Raw genomic sequence first — 16,720 nt, 5'->3', positions numbered from 1 at the left:
AAATGATTTAATTGTATGTATCATTTTATCTTATTGCAATATCAGAAATTCATTTGCTAACTTTCTCCTTCTCTTTCATCTAACTTCTGGATAGTGGACTGCTGCTCAGTACCCCTATCAGAAGAGGTATAGTGGCAATGGTGAGTTTTGTCTTTGTTGGTATGGTCAGTTAGCTAGTTAGTCTATGACTATGGAGAACCTAATATAAATTCTTTACTGCACTGGGTTCTGGGACTACCTATAAAATAAAAGCTAGACTCTCAAGGCATTCATTTTCTAGGGACGAGACACGTATCAGAAACCATTCTGAGTAGGTGCTTTCTTAAGAGACCTACACCCAGTGCATTAATCTGTGGTCTCCACAGTATTCTGACCAGTAGTAAGCTACTCTCTAGGATGCTTGCACTCTGCTGCTGCCACCAGGAGTATTGTATGCTTACCAAGAGTCAGTGTGTTTGTACCCAAACTATTCAAGTTCTTTTTCCTATTGTAATTGCATATTTTAATTAAATTTACTTTAATGAAATATGAGTGCAAGAGAGATAAGTCGTTTCTGTAAGATCTAAGTTTAATGGTTGGGAAAGGCACACTAAAGGTGAGTTGTTAAAAAAAATTTACTGTCCACTTAGGCATGGGAGAGCCAACTGTAAAACATCATTAAGTCTGGAAAAATCTGTTTACCTCACAAGAGTTGTTAAGATCTTGCTCCACTTTAAAGAAATCAAGACAAAATGATTGAGAAAGCTCAGAGGTGTGGTTTATATAAGAAACAGGACACAGAGCTCTAATGGGAGGCCCCAAACTCAAAGACAAGGCCTTGGCCCTACATCAAAAGTCTGAGGGATGTTTTAAGTTACAATAAAGACTCAAGGAATGATTTCATCATTTTATATGACTCCTGCTTTAACTAATTTGTTTAACTAACTGACCAACCACTAATGGGATAAGGTATAAAGGTTTTTACTGTTAACATAATTATGTTAAGAGATATAACACCGGAAATATGGAGTGCAATGGTAGATCAAACGACCTCTTCCAGGGGAAGAGGGACCTCAGCACAGCTCCATGGAGCAGGTGAGCCCTGAACTGTGTGCCAAAGGGGAGAGCAGGTGTGCCTAGGAAATTGGGAAAGGCAGTTCCACCCCCAGCTCATTATAGGCACATAGCTCAGCTTTCTAGACTTTGTAAGTCAACCCACAGACATGATCACACCCGTTTGACTATTCAAACTATGTGTCCTTTAGCAAGTGCTCTAAAGACTCTACACCTCACTGTCTTCCTGTATAAGATGAGGACAATAACAGTACCTACTTCTAAGGGCTATTGTAAAGATCAAGTGAGATGACCTTTAAATAAGCTTGACTTAATGAAAACTTCAGCAAAATTATTATGAATTTCAGAAAGCAAGGAAGTAGGCAGGCTGTGGATGATTCTCAAAGTACCTCTTTTAAGTCCCCTTAAATAGGAGATTCAAGAGAAGTCCCCAGCCTTACCTTGGAATGTATCGTACTTATTTCCCAATGTAACAGAGTTGGACTCATGTACAATTTCCCTACACATGGCTCTTCTGCCCCTTTTATTTGAACCTATAATTAGCACTATACCCATTAAATACATGTCCCAGAGACTTAAATCTTCAGACTGCTCATATGCCAGTTGAGCCCTGAATCTCAGCAGAGTTGCAGCCAACACCTATTCTCCAGATCACTGGACTTGTGCAGGACAACTAACAAATCGTGATGATGGACAATGCCCATCCCGAAAAAAGGAGTTAGCTACAACTACAAGTGAGACAGTTCCTTCCATCTACACCATGGGATCTAAGTCCCCCTCTTAATCAGAAGCAGAGTGGGCACCATCACCATCATCTCCAAATCCTCAAGATTAAGGAATGAACAAACATAAGGGAGAATGCAACCATGGACCAAAGTACTAAAATAATAATATTATTTTAGTAATGGAAGAAGTTGTAACATTGATATAAAGATAGTGGTTACCAGAGGTTCTCAGGGGAGAGAGAGGGAAGAAAAGGTGAAACACAGGGCATTTTTAGGGATTGGAATTGTTCCACATGATACTGCAATGACGGATAAGGCAATTATACATTTTGTCAAAATCTAAAAACTGTACCGTGCAAAGTGTAAATAAACCATAATGTAAACTATAGACCATGGTTAGTAGCAATGCTTCAATACGTGTTCCTCAGTTGTAACAAATGTACCACGCTAATGAAAGATGTTATTAATAGGGGAAAATGTGAGCGGTGGAAGGAGTGGGGTATAAGGGAAACCCCTATCTTTTCTATGTAACTTTTCTGTAATCTAAAACATCTTTAAAAGTAAAATTAAAAAAAAAAAGAGAGAGAGAGAGAGAAGTCCCGGATGCTGGAGGTCACATAGGCTTCTGAGGCCGGGGTGCTAAAGACAAAAGCAGGTAACTCTCAATAACCAGCACTCATGTCACACATCCACACATCACAGCTCACCAGCCACGCTCAATAAATTTGTTTAGTTCTCACAGCAAACCATAAAATAAGTATTACTATTATTTCCGTTTTACAGATGAAGGACTTGGGCCACAGAGAAATTGAGCACATTGCTCAAGGTCATACAGATGACCAACAGGGGGCGGGACTAAAATCCAGATCACCTGATTCCAGGTGTGTGGGCTCCCAAAACCCCAGGCTACCTTTTTCATGTGCTGTTTAGTTCACTAACCCTGGTATGCTGTCTCTTTTATTTGTTTATCTGTTAAAACTTTTGGTAGGACAGGATGCTGCAACAAATAGCAAAAATGAGGGTTGGAGATTACCAGGGATTTCAATTATCCTGCCTATCTCTGACCTCCATTACCAAGGATAATCAGAAGCTAGCTTTAGCAATTTTCTGAAACTTCCATTAATTTTAAATAAATTTATACCATGTCATTTTTTTTTTCCTTTTGCCCAAATTACAATGTCCTTGTCTTTTCAATTTCTCATTATAGGCAATTCCCTCTTATGTCTTAGAAACTGTCTGTTGTTTTTCTCTGCATTCTTAGTATTTCTGCTTTGTTTTCTTTGAAATAAAAGGTCCCAGGGATGAATTCTGATTTTAAGGTGAGGTCATAACATCAATGTATATCATTAAAATGTTTTATTGTAATTACAGAAATAGTCAATGCCAAATTATGTGCACTATATTATTTTCTGCATTATTCTTTATCCCATTCTCAAAGTTAATACAGCCTATTATTTCTCATTCATTCTTCTGCCTGTCACTGCACAGTGAGCAGATGTCTCCATTGAGCAATCCACAATGAATCCAAGATCTTTTTCCTGAGCACTTACAAGTAGAGTAATTCAGAGCCCATCAGTGAGTATGAGCTGTTTCAATTGTTCCTTCCAGTGTACATTAGCTTACATTTGTCTACATAAAATTTCAGAGAATCATAGATTTTAGAGATGGAAAAGACCAGTTAGCTTATCAAGCCTGGCCACTATGCTGGGAAAAGCAAGAAAAGGAAGTAATTCTGTTAGTTCACACTATTTTAATGATGCTTATTAATAATAACCACAGTTACTGTTTATTTTATATGGTCTCTGTCATCCTAAAATCAGTTAGGAAACTTTTTTTTTAAAGCAATGTTTCTTTTCCAAAAGGGGTTCAGACATTAATGTTACCATACCCAAAGCCAGTCCAGCAAAGGCAAGAATTCAAGCCAACTCTGTTAAATAAACATCTCTGAGCACTGGCCATTGGTAGGCAGGAACCCTGTTGGGTGTTGTGGGTTATGCTTTGGTGAACAGAACTTGGGTCTCTTCCTTCTTGTTCATCATCTTTTAGGGAATTTGCAATAATGAACACCTATTTCTGCTATGATCATTCTAAGAAAAATACAAGATAATATGGAAACAATGGGACTGGAGAGATTTCTTGTACTCTAGAAACCAAGAAGACTTTGAGAAGAAAGTAACATGTGAGCCAGGCCTTGAAGGAAGAATGAGCATAATGCCAATCCACAGAACTTGGGAAAAGGCGGATTGAGCAAAGAGCTAAGCCAAACCAAAATAAGAGATCTTAGCCAGGCTTCTATTCTACAGGGGAAAGCCCAGTGTGATGACTGCACATTGTCACCCCAAGTGGATGAAGTCTGTGCTCAGCAGATGTCTGCTTGGCCTCTTTAAACAGGAATAGGGGGAAACGGACTTGGCCCAGTGGTTAGGGCATCCGTCTACCACATGGGAGGTCCGCAGTTCAAACCCCGGGCCTCCCTGACCCATGTGGCGCTGGCCCATGCGCAGTGCTGATGCGCGCAAGGAGTGCCCTGCCATGCAGGGGTGTCCCCCCTAGGGGAGCCTCATGTGCAAGGAGTGCGCCCCACAAGGAGTGCTCCCCTCAAGGAGTGTGCCCCACAAGGAGTGCGCCCCTTAAGGAGAGCCGCGCAGCGCGAAAGAAAGTGCAGCCTGCCCAGGAATGGCGCCGCCCACACTTCCTGTGCCGCTGACGACAACAGAAGTGGACAAAGAAACAAGACACAAGAGGCAGCAAATAGACACAGAGAACAGACAACGGGGGTGGGGGGGAATTAAATAAATAAATTTTTTAAAAATAAATAAATAAATAAACAGGATTAGGATGTGGAAATGCTATTTTATATATAATGCTGTAAGGAAAAATAACCGGAACCAACAATCAGAACACACAGACCACCAATCATGAATATACTTATGGCAGGGGTTCTGAACCGTTTTGTTCCACGGACCCCTTTGACAGTCAGGTGGAAACCACAGACCCCTTACTAAGTCCACACTATACTGTGTATTATTTAGTAAATATATCACACCTGCACCAACATATCCCCACAAGAATAATGTTTTTTTGAATTTCAGTTCAAGCTCATGGACCTCTTGTTAAGAACCCCTGATTTATGGGGACAAGACAGAATGTTTTAAATTAAGACTGTCTCAAACTAAAACAAAATAATCCTTGTAGATACAACCCTGGGTATTGGTTCTTCTGAGGGCTACAGAGACCCACAGGTTCTATGGTCATGGCAGATGGAGTTCAGTGCCATGTCAGTTGGCCCTTCTTTGGAATTTGTGTTTCTGTGTGATGGAGCTGGACACAGATGTGATCTTTTTTCACAAGCCTCTCCTGTTACTTTTACCAGAACTGCAGTTGGTGCTGGGGTTTAATATATACCCAGGGGATCTGAATCTCTGGACTGACCATATGATAGCCAGGCCCTGAGTCTCAACAATCTTCAGCTTCCTACACTCTGATTTATTGGACTTACCCCACTCACTAACATGGAGTTGAAGAAGGTCAACCATCACACCGTGGAGCCAAGAGTGCCTACAACTGAAAGCAGGAGGATTGCACCCAGCATCCATTTGGAATCTAAGCTCCCTCTTGACATAGATGTGGAGTGGACACAACCATTCCAAGGTCCAGAGGATGGAGGAATAGAATATGGATTAGAGTGGACTTACTGATATTCTATTCATGAACTATAATGATTAGTAATCGAAGAAAATGTGGCATTGATGTGGAGAAAGTGGCCATGGTGGCTGCTGGGTGTGGGGAACAGGAGGAAGAGATGAGATGTGGAGGCGTTTTCGGGACTTGGAGTTGTCCTGGGTGATGCTGCAGGGACAGTTACTGGACATTGTATGTCCTCCCGTGGCCCACTGGGTGGACTGTGGGAGAGTGTGGGCTATGATGTGGTCCACTGACTACGAGGTACAGGGGTGCTCAGAGACGTATTCACCAAATGCAATGAATGTCTCATGATGATGGACGAGATTGTTGTTATGGGGGGAGGAGTGGGATGAAGGGGGTAGAGGGTATATGGGGACCTCATATTTTTTGAATTTAATATTAAAAAAATAATAAAGACCAAAAAAAAAATCCATAAAATCTGGAATTGACCAAAAACTGGTAATTTCAAACTACAGATGAAAACCTCCAATCAAAGAATAGACAACTAAAGGGCCCATCTACCAAGACCTTAGTACTACTTGGTTGTACATAATACAATAAAGTAGTAATACTAGAGTACCATTTGCTCATTCTGGAGATTTGTAGCCCTTTATTGGATTGCTAGATCCTTAACGTAAGATAGAACAGAGTATTCCATTTTCTGACTCCTTCAACAGAAATCTGTTTAGCAAAGACCAGGAAAATGCCAAAATATCCTTATGATTAGTTAGAGTAGATATTTCTTCCACTTTCCCTCAAAGAACCTAATCTCTGCAAACACCATTATCTTATCACAGTAGTTATCTACTTTACATCACCTTCTCATATGTCCTTATTCATCCCTCTAGGACAATTACAAATGTCATCTCTCACAAGAAGCTTTCCCTGCTTCTTTCCACCACCATGCCTTTCACTGCCAAATTAATTGTTCTCTCCCAGAAGTACCACAGATCTTTGATTCATCACAGTCTGGTTTATAATCCGTTGTCTGTCTCCCTATACTAGAATGAAAGCACCTTTAGGGCAGGGATTCAGCCTTACTCATATTCCCCACAATGCCATGTTCATTTTTCTTTGCCTGATAGGTAGTACGTATTCAATGCATGTTTGTTAAATGATTTCACCAGGTCTCAAAGACCTTATTTTGACATGTTTTAATCATTAAAAATTTCTTTTCCTCTCTACCCTTTCCACAACTTGCCCTTATCTGTTTACTTATGGTGCCCAGATTCAGATGCAGCATTCTTATAAGTGTGTGCCTACCACTATCCTTCATTCAAGCAACATGTATTTCTGGGTAATGAACTGAGGAAAGAGTACCCTTAAAAATACCTGAATCTTGACTTTGTCACTTAGCATCTGTGTGACTTAGGAAAATCATTGGAGACAGACTAACCAACGTTCAGTCAGACTTTCACTCAAAACCTGACCCTTGGGCAAATTAAACTCTCTCAACTTCAGTTTCCTCAACTGTGAGATGAAGGCATTAACAGCATGACAACACATGAAGGGGTCGAGCTCAGTGCTTGGCACATAGCAAGCAAATTCAGTTAAGCATTATTACTGCATCCTTATTCACAAGGTAGAGAAAAATAAGCCCGTCAGAATTGTTATAAGGAATAAATGAGATAGCTAGTTACCTGGTACATTGTTCAGTCAATGTTTCCTTCCTTCCTATGTAGCTTCCTATGATTGCTACAATCAACTGAGCACCTAGTGTGTACCAGTCACTTTAGATATTGTTTCCCATCTAATTTAATTCTTATAACAAGCTGTAGAAATAATAATCATTATCCCTATTTTACAGATGAATAAATTGAGTTTCAGAGAGAATATCCAATCCAAGGTCACATAACTAGTGAGTGACAGATTGCTACAGAAGCTACAGATAAGAGGGTATAGGAAGGTAGTACAGCAAGAAAGTACAGGCAGAAGCTCCCTAAACTCCTTGGTCTCCAGTTCCAGGATTATGTTTGCCTTTTAAACTAGCATCTGGGATGCATGTCAACATATTCTCACTCTCACCATTCATCTACTCTTGCCTTTTAATAAATGCACAAAGGAGCGGATGTGGATCAGGTGGTTGAGCACCCTACCTTCCACATGGGAGGTCCTGGGTTCAATCTCCAGCCCCGGTACCTCAAAATAAATAAATAAATAAATCCATGAAATGACGCCACTCATCTAAGAACTTTCTCTAATGTACTTCCCACTCCCAGTTTCTTTCCTATGAAAGATTTTGATTTTGGTTATCCTTAATTTCCCAGCTTTTTGTGGTGGACTTATATTAGAAATGTCAAATATATTTGTTGCTAGCTACATGGAAGGGAAGTTGGTCTTTCCATAGTCCTGCTACATAAAAGGCAACACTTTTTTATACCAAGAGACAAACATCCTCCCCCTACTCACCTCCCTTTGCCACTGCCTCCTGGACTGCAGGTGAGCTTCTGACCCTCAGGCAACCCAACCATAGACCAGCTTGGGATCTATAAGACGCATCAAGGAAAAGATGAGCTGGGTTAAGTGGATTCTTTCTTGGGAATCTGAGTTAGGGAATTCTGAGAGAATAAAGCAATTATGAGGGGAAACTCCAGCTAAAAGAACGTAAAGAGAGAAGCCATGAGGAAGAGCCAGAGTCTGCAGGGGATGGGGTGGAGAAGTAGATAGAGTTCTGGACAGGGGATCTTGACAAGTCAGAGTTGTAAGGAAGTAACAGTTATGTGTAAGGAAAAGCTATGAGATTGAGAGTGGTTATCCAGAATAAAACCGAAAGACTAGACCAGTGGGTAGCAAAAGGAGCCTGAGTAAAGAGAAGACACAGTGAGAGAAAGAGGTTGATACAAGAGAGGATGTCATCCCTAAAGTTGCCCTGTACCCAAAAGGCTTCCAATTCTGATTCCAGGTTCCATCTGTGAGCATCCTCACAGCGAAAGTCCCTTTTCTTGAGGAAACTGGAATGAGTCAGTTCTTTGTAACCAGAAAGCCTTTTTCTAGAGGGCTCAGCACCTAAAATCGTTATTTAGAAGATGAGCGTTAAATTGTTTCATCCCATTCTCTGCTTCAGATGGGTCATGATGACAGATTCCTGGAAGCCCAGCATCCACCTTACTAAGCTCTGATTATACAGACTTCTTCAAAGACCTCTTTATTTGAGAGGAAGAAACATCTCCTCTTTAGCTACTACTAAAATATCACTAAATAGTTCTGCTAGCCAATAAGACAGGCAAAGTTTGCCAATTTATTTATAATCTGTGTTTCTTGGCTTGGCAAAGACAAAGCAGAAGGAACTTCCAGCAAGAGGCAGCAGCCTGATTCCTGCACGTCTTTGACTGTGGTTGCCTGACCACCCCAGCGTGTCGTCGACTTCCATAGTTAACCACCAGTCCAGGCATCTGCGGAGGAAGTACACCCTTGACCCTCACCCAGAAGGCTTCTTGTCCAGTCCCAAAGCCACATTTCTCTCCTCAAACATATACCAACTGCACAAGCCCCAAGGATCATAGCAAGTCCCATATACCCAGCATTAAACAAGATAAAGCTACTTCGGAGTTTCTCTTCTGAGCAAATGATGGCCCCACCTCCTTTCAACTGCTATTAATGGTAATTTTGAACCCGTGTATTTATTTTTCAGGAAAACGACGAGATTATGGTTTTCATTGGAAATTACTAAAGCTCTCCAAAGCTTGAAATTTGTGCTATATTGAAACTTTAAGTGAATAACAAGAATACTTTTGACAATTATTTAGGTCATCAAAAATTAGACTGGCAACAATAATACATAGAGTATGCTCTTCTTTTCCTTTATAGTGTCTTTCATGCAAAAATAAACATTTTACTATTTCTACAGAGTATATTCTTACATTCTAAAAAGTTTACTGGTATGCCGGTGTAACTAACCTATTACTGTTTTCTCGTCTTTGAAGTTAATAAGTTTTTCTTATTATCTACTTTTCAATATTGTTACAAAGTTATGCAAGGTAGCAAATGTTAGGAATTTTAAACAATCCAGAATAAAGGAACAATGTAAGCCAAAGAGTTATTACATATGGGCTTCATAATCCCTTCTCCAGTTTTAAAGTAATTATATCTCACTCACTATTTTCTTGTTCAGATGGAAAAATTCAAGACCAATTCAACGAGAGTCAGTAGTTCACTAATATCAAAGTAGTGTTGAATTGGTTTTTGCTACAAGCAAGAAGATATTCCTATAGGGTGGTAGAAGGACTTACTCTGGAATTCTGAAAACTGCAGTAAGAGATACCATGTACATTTTAAAATTATACCTTTTCAAACATTTAACCAATTTTGAATGAAGAGTGCTTGGAATTACTCATAGAAAGCATCATTCACTCTTTACTCTCTGCCCCACCCTCCAGCCACATTTCAGAGACCATTTATTACACAGGATCCTAACGGTACAATATGTGTGTGCACATTGTGTATATACGTAACGGCAGAAAATCTTCAACAATATCCTCCAGGAATTGCATATCATAAAGATGATCAATACTGCTGTGATCCCCCAAAGCACAGTGTCAAACACATAGTGTGTATCATCAGCACTACCGTTGCTTAAACTGATGTTTTGCATCCTCAAAACAACATGTGAACATAATACAAAAAGGAACATCATGATTTCTATGAAAAAGCATATGAGAATGGTGAAGCTAAGAGATGTACCCAGTGCCCATCCATTTAAAATTCATACTTATTATACAGAAAGACACGCATTCAAAACAGCCTATTCTTTTGAAAATGGTTCTTTAGTCTCCTTGCACATGTGCCCTGCATGCTGACTGGCATATTTTCTTAAAATCCATATTAAAATCTCATTTTTTCCTATTGTGCCTTTCACTTCAAGATGTCTACATAGTTCACATGGTGGATGTATAGGAATGAACCCTATATATTCACAAAACCCATGACATTTCCCCCTTTGATAACCCTGGTTCTTGAATTGGGACTCATGTAAGGTGAACGAAAGACGAGATTCATGGACGCTCCTATTTATAGAATTGAAGAAATATTGAATAGCAGATTGGAAGGAATCTTCAAAATGATTTAGTCCAATTTTTTTTTTTTAATCCCCAGGGCTGGGGATTGAATTCAGGACCTCATGGGTGGGAAGCTGGCACTCAACCACTGAGCCACATTGGCTCCCAACTTCAATTCTCCAATTCTTTCATTCTAAGTGAGGTCCAGAGAAGTAGAGGGGGGCAGTCTTAGGTCATGAACTGGCAAACCAAAACTGGAATCTGGTCCAAAGCACTTTGTGAAAAAAAAACCCAAAAAACAAAAAATATGTAATTATTAAGTTAGAATTGGGGCTCTCTTCTTTTTTTAATTGACACTCTAAATCCTAGTCTTAAAAAAAAGGAGGGGGGCTAAACTGAGGCAATTATTTTAATGCTATGACAACATAGTATCTTTGAGGCGAATATCACAGTGATTGCCTCAGTTCTCTCCTTCATGTCACTTGCAGAGATTGGCAGAACAAGGAAATTAATCAGCTAGCCATCTTGCCTCTTATTTTCTTGCGAGTCGTTGGATAAGTCACATACCTTACTCAACAGAAGGGTAACAATAGTACTTAATTCACAGGGCTGTTATAAGAGAGGCCTGAGCAGATATTAATTTAGAGTACATTAAAATGTTAAGACTTAAAAGAAGTTCAGAAAATGTTCATTTTACATCTTCTGTTTATATCTCTTGCAGGGGAGGGGAACATAGATGCCTCCCCCTTCTTCAGTTAAAACTACATGCTAATGCAATATTGGCAGTTAATGAGTTTGGGGACTGTCCTACCTGTGACATTGGTTTTCTCCTCAGTGGTAGAGGCTCTAGCATTTTTATTTATACATGGCACTCACACGTTGTACCTTTCAATGCCAACCCAGTCTTCCTTTTTATCCCTCCAGGGTAAAGATTGCTCTGGATCACTGCTATCTGGCTCCCAGTCTGTTAAATCTGCCTCCCACCCCAGATCGCTGTTTTACTCACTTCCGCAACCCCCCACTCAGATTACGCCTTTCCTTTCCTTGGATTATTCTCCCAATGCCACCTCAGATTGCCTTCCCCAAAGGCAGCTCCCCAGAGAGGAACTCATTTGGGGGGAGATACTGTGGCAGATGTGATCAAAGACTTGCAAATGCAGTCCATGGCGATCACAGGAGAAGTTAGAGGCTGCATGTGCCAAATTCGGACCCCAGCAAGCTCACGTTTAGTTTGTCACTACGAAAAAACTAAAGATGGGCAGGGTGCATCTCTGCGTAACACCGTTTGGGTGCATAGGAATGAGTCTTATTTTGCTCATCACACGACTTAACCACACGTGTGTGGGCTCCCGAAGTATAGGCACCAAACCTGTGATTAATGTGTGGGTGGGCATGTCAGTCTTCTTTTAAACTACTAAATTAATCTTAGAAGGAAAGAAAGAAAGATGGATTGACAACACTGAAGACAAAACTCCTCTGAGTAACAGAGAAAGACACAATGGGGAAAATGGTGATACAGTCATTAAAAAAAAATCTGCCTCCATGGAAATGACTGGCATTTCAACCATAAATTCTCTCTGAGGAAGACCACAAAAAGAAGAGAAAAAAAGAAGATGGTTCTACTTTTGATATCATCAGATCAGTAGGATTTTAATAACCCAACCAGAATGGGAACAGTTGAAGCGGTTTTTGTTGTTGTTGTTTTCTCCTTTATTAACAGATATGTGTCCTTTTTGGGAGGGGCAGGAAATGTCACTTCTTTATACTTATTGTCTTTGGAATTCCAAGATGACAGTGATAATGGTGGAGTTTCCTGCAGTTAAGTGTTTAGTATCAACTGGACTAACTATGGAATAAATAAAGTGAGGCAAGAACCTCACAATGCACACAAGTCCTCCAACACCCATTAGGGTTTAACCGAACACAGAAGCTACAGCTCATGTGAATTATCTAGATAATGAGTTATACAGGCAGGCTCACGAGTGGGAAGTTGTTTACTAGTACAAGTGTAAAGGGTTAGCAGATATTATTTGCGTGTCTGCTGTCCTGTGTGCTGAGAGAGAGAGATTTTCTACAGTCTTTGGAAACAGGCTCCAGTGAGTAGGAATGCTGCTGGCGGCACGGGGGTAGGCTGGGGCACCGGAGCTCAGCCACAAAGTGAAATAGCACAGTTGGCACGTGTCTAGTTATGGACTTTTGGTCAATAATTTAAACAAATTTAAGCGCTGCCTTATAGTATCTGCATGCTATTCAATATACATTATGGATATTATAATGATTAATTTATGGAATGTGATTAATATCGGTTATACCACTGAGACTGTAGACCCGCTGAGGGTAGGGGCCACGCCTGCCTTGTGCTCTCCTACATCTGCAATGCCCAGCACAGTGTCTGGTGCATGGTAAATGTCTAAGAAAATGACTTGCATGAACAAATAAATGCACGAACGGATGTACGCAAAGTCATATTGTGACACGCGTTTGCCATGGTCAGGCCTCCTCGTGCGTGTGCAGGGCAGAAAAGGGTGTGCTGCCGGAATCCCGAAAGGTACTTCTCATTGGCCTTCTCAAGAGCTGGGGTGTGTAAAAGCAAGTGTGGAGGTGAGGCAGGGTGGCTGGGTGGTGACCCTGAGGACACTCTGAGTCCTGGGTGTGATCTTGATGCCACCACACCTCATTCACTGCCCCCCTCGGGTCATCGCTCATCTTAGGTCCTCATCTTAAACCCCGCGAATAACCTTTCCTTTCACTTGCAGTTCTGAAATTCTTACACTTTAGGAAAGAATCCGAACCCTGAAATCTCGCCAGACACAAACCATGGTAAGACTTCTGCCTACAAAGTAGAGAACAATTAAGTTTCCAGATCTGAAGCACAGCTCTCTTTCAATGAAACATTAAATGTGGGAGGTGGAGGCGCTTTCTTGCCAGACCCAGATCACTTATCTTTCCTTCATCCTTTCCCACAGCCAGAAATCAGGTTCTCCAGGGCCTCTCCGCCAGGGCTGGCCCTCGGTTTCCATCTCCAGCTCTCACGCAGAGTCAGTCTGGTAAACACTGGCAGTCCGAATGGAAGGAGGCACGGCCTCCCAGACTTTCACAGATTTGGGGGAGGCAAGTAGCAGAGTCACAGAAAACCTCGAGTTAGGTAAGAAAGAGAAATTTCCCCCAGAGAATTAAGAGCGCTACAACAGAGAGCCCTTGAAAACAATTACTGTGTAAGAACAGGAGAAAGGAAATCCACAGATTCATGAAAATAAGCAGACATCTTTTCTTTAAAAAAATTTAAAGACGGGTATCAGAAACCGATTTTGGCCCTCTCCCCCCACCTCTCGAGGTCACTTACAAAAGCAAAAGGTTTTTTAAATCACAAAACCACCAGTGAGTAAACAGCCTTCACATTGTTACACTCACACACACAGCTAAGATATTTACTCTCTGATAAACAGCATTTGTAAATAAATCTCATTTAATCTCTGAAAGCCACAATAAAAATCTTTAACCTCCAAGGCAGTGTTTGCAGATGTGTCTGCATGCTCTGCCAACACCAGAAGACCAGGTCTCGAATAAACTACTATAACAGGAGGCACATTTTCTCTCTCAAGCATCTTACATTGACCTTTTAAAAAAATATGTACAAGGGAGGAGGAAAGGGGAAAACCCAACCCCTCCCACCCCATTCTTTGTACAAATCGCCCAATAAATCTAACGAAAAGACACAAGAGAAAAGGACAGAAGCCAACAGGTGGAAAAAGGCTTTTTGTTTCCTTAGAAAAGCTCAGACACTTGATCTGTGCTCCCGGGTCTATTTGTCTCGGTGTGTCTTTAATGATGGTTTTATTATCATGATGATGATGATCAAGAATAATGATATCTCTTCTACGTTTTGATTCCACAGCCTTTCTAGCTTGAACATTGCTCCAGGCAGTTTAGATATAGTGATCTGTTTTGGCTACATCTCTGGGATGCATGCCCTATCCCCAACTAGCTGTCTCGATTTTACCGAGGGGGAAACTGAGGCACCCACAACTCCTTTCCAGGATCTAGCGGACACCCACAGCTCCTTTACAGTATCTACCACCAAAGAAATCCCCAAAACTGGAAAAGTTTCTGAATGGTCTTGTGGCAGAGTTCTCCCGCTCTACCTTCCAGCCTGCCTTGCCTGCTCTCGGCATGCCCTGGAGAGTCTAGGCTCGGGTGACAAGGTACGGGGTCCCTCCCTTCACAGGAGGCGCGCCAGGGCGGTGCGTGGGAAGTCCACACGCACGCAGGGAGACCCATAGGCACACAGGCACACTCGCAAACACAAAGCTCGGTGCAATCCCTGCAGTCACTCGGCAGAGCCCCAGCTAGCCCCCGCTCGGCCTGAGAACGCACAGATCCGAGCTCGCCAGGCCGCCCGGGCTCCGGGCTGGGGCTGCTCCGAAGCCGGGCTCTGCCCTTCTCGCTCCCTTTCGGGCTTCCCTCTCTGTTTTTTTTTTTCCTCCCTCCCTCCCTCCCCCCTCCCACCCGCCCCCCACCCCTCGCCATCCACCCCTTCTCCCCCACCAGCCCAGATGCACAGATCGTGTTACTGGGGTTCCCTCGAAAGAGGGGCCATCCCCAGCCCCGAGCGCCTTTAAAGACTTCCAGGGGCAACGCAGGCGAGCTCCAATCGCAGGACCCCAGCGCTCCTCCCGAGCAGCGCAGGAATGAGACTCCCACTTCCAGGCACAGTCCAACAAGCCTGCCACAGAAGAAGGAATTGTTAGGGCGCTTACCTTTTTTATGAGGAGAAATTCTGGAGAATCATTTCAGAAACTGAGGGGGGAAAGTGAATGGAGACAAAAAAGACCCTTTTCCTGCAATCCCTGGCCTCCTGGTATCAAGACACTAGGACAACATCAAAGCAACTTAGGGGGAACACTTTAGGGGCCTATTGTCTGCTCTGGTCTGATCTGTTTTTCTTCTGACTCCCCCTCTTGCTGCGGCGACACTTGGTACGGCCCAGGCATTCATGCCAAGTAGCTTTCACACATGGAAGCTTGTCTCAAGCAATTGCTGACAAGCCACAAACAAGACATTCTCCCTCCCTTCTCCGCGCCCCCCCCCCCTCCACCCCCCTCCACCCTTTCCTCCTCCCCCCTTGTCTCCCCTCCCCCTTTCTTCTGAATGCAAACTAAAACTCTCCAGTGACAGGCAGGCTCGCAGGCTCGGCCTAGCTGCGCACGCACGCACACACACGCGCGCGCACACACACACTCACTCGCTCACTCACACGCAAGCAGCTCAGCTAGTTGCTGCTGCACTGGTGGAGTTAAGAGACAGGAAAAAGCCCAGGCTGAGTTGGGGGCAGGGACAGAAAGCGAGAGAGCGGGAGAGCCGCCTCCTGTGTCCTGGTAAAATGGCAGAAGAGAGGTGAGCCCTTTGGATAAACAGCAGTGGCCACACACGTGTGCACAACGTACACAGACACGGAGGCAATCTGAGCTCCAGGAAGAGTGAAATAAATGACCCGACAAAAGGAAAAGCAACGTCCCATCAGCTGGGGATTGGAGGAGTGGGGAGATGAGACGGTGGGTGGACCCAGTGCTGGGATTTCTGTTGAATGTTTAGGTGGTTTTTCTTGTTTTTAGTGGGAAAAAAAAAATTTCCCCCTAAGGATCTAGTCTTTCTTCACTGCATAATTGAGCATCGACTTGAGCTACTAGTTAAAATAAAACCACGAAATGTGTAAATGTGAGAGTAAACTTAACCGTGGGTTCAAGTTGTACCCAGGATATTTTTTTTCAGCAGAGCCTTTTTTTAAAAAGCAGAAACCCTAGAGAGCAGTAGCAAGGAGAGTAGTAACAAGTAGTGTAAACTATTAGAGCTGTGAAGTGTGATGCTAAAGTTACTGATTGCCAGGCTGCTGGAATTTATGGGGGGTGGGCATTGAGAGTCGGAGAAGGGAGGGCGAGTCTCTGCTAGCTGTTTTCTAGGAAAGAGGGGAGAATGAGGTAAGATAATGAATATGGCAAGAAGCAAGCAGGAATTTGATTGGTGTGGAGGGAGGAGGAAGGTGGGGGTGTAAGGGAGGGGAGAGAGAGAGAGGAGGAAAAAACCCCACCCAACACTGCATTTAAAAAGAAGAAAAATGGAAGCCCAGAGATTGAAACATGCGGAGTAAATGAGATGGCAAAGGAAGGCATAAAATGTGAGCTAAAAGCAACACAAAGGATGTGCAAATTTGCAGATGGCATGAAATCAGGAGGGCCAATCGAGATCAGGAAGAAGGACAGGATGATG

The 16,720-nt window shown here is 42.5% G+C and overlaps 1 protein-coding gene across 11 annotated transcripts in view; it reads right to left on the bottom strand.

Moving 5' to 3' along the window:
- BCL9 (BCL9 transcription coactivator) overlaps positions 1-15,839 on the bottom strand; it is a 100,896-nt gene extending 85,057 nt beyond the window's left edge. For 3 of the 11 annotated variants that reach the window (XM_071207379.1, XM_071207381.1, XM_058309582.2), the window contains exon 1: positions 15,214-15,387. The gene's annotated coding sequence lies outside the window, so the exon portion shown is untranslated. Of the gene's footprint in view, positions 1-15,213; positions 15,657-15,710 lie in introns of those variants that run through there. The other 8 variants (XM_071207378.1, XM_004468966.5, XM_058309584.2 and 5 more) reach the window with 8 other exon arrangements.
- Positions 15,840-16,720: the final 881 nt, after the last annotated feature.

Source organism: Dasypus novemcinctus, chromosome 13 (assembly GCF_030445035.2).
Source record: "Dasypus novemcinctus isolate mDasNov1 chromosome 13, mDasNov1.1.hap2, whole genome shotgun sequence".
Taxonomy (NCBI): Eukaryota; Metazoa; Chordata; class Mammalia; order Cingulata; family Dasypodidae; genus Dasypus; species Dasypus novemcinctus.
This window is presented reverse-complemented; position numbering and strand designations above follow the sequence as displayed.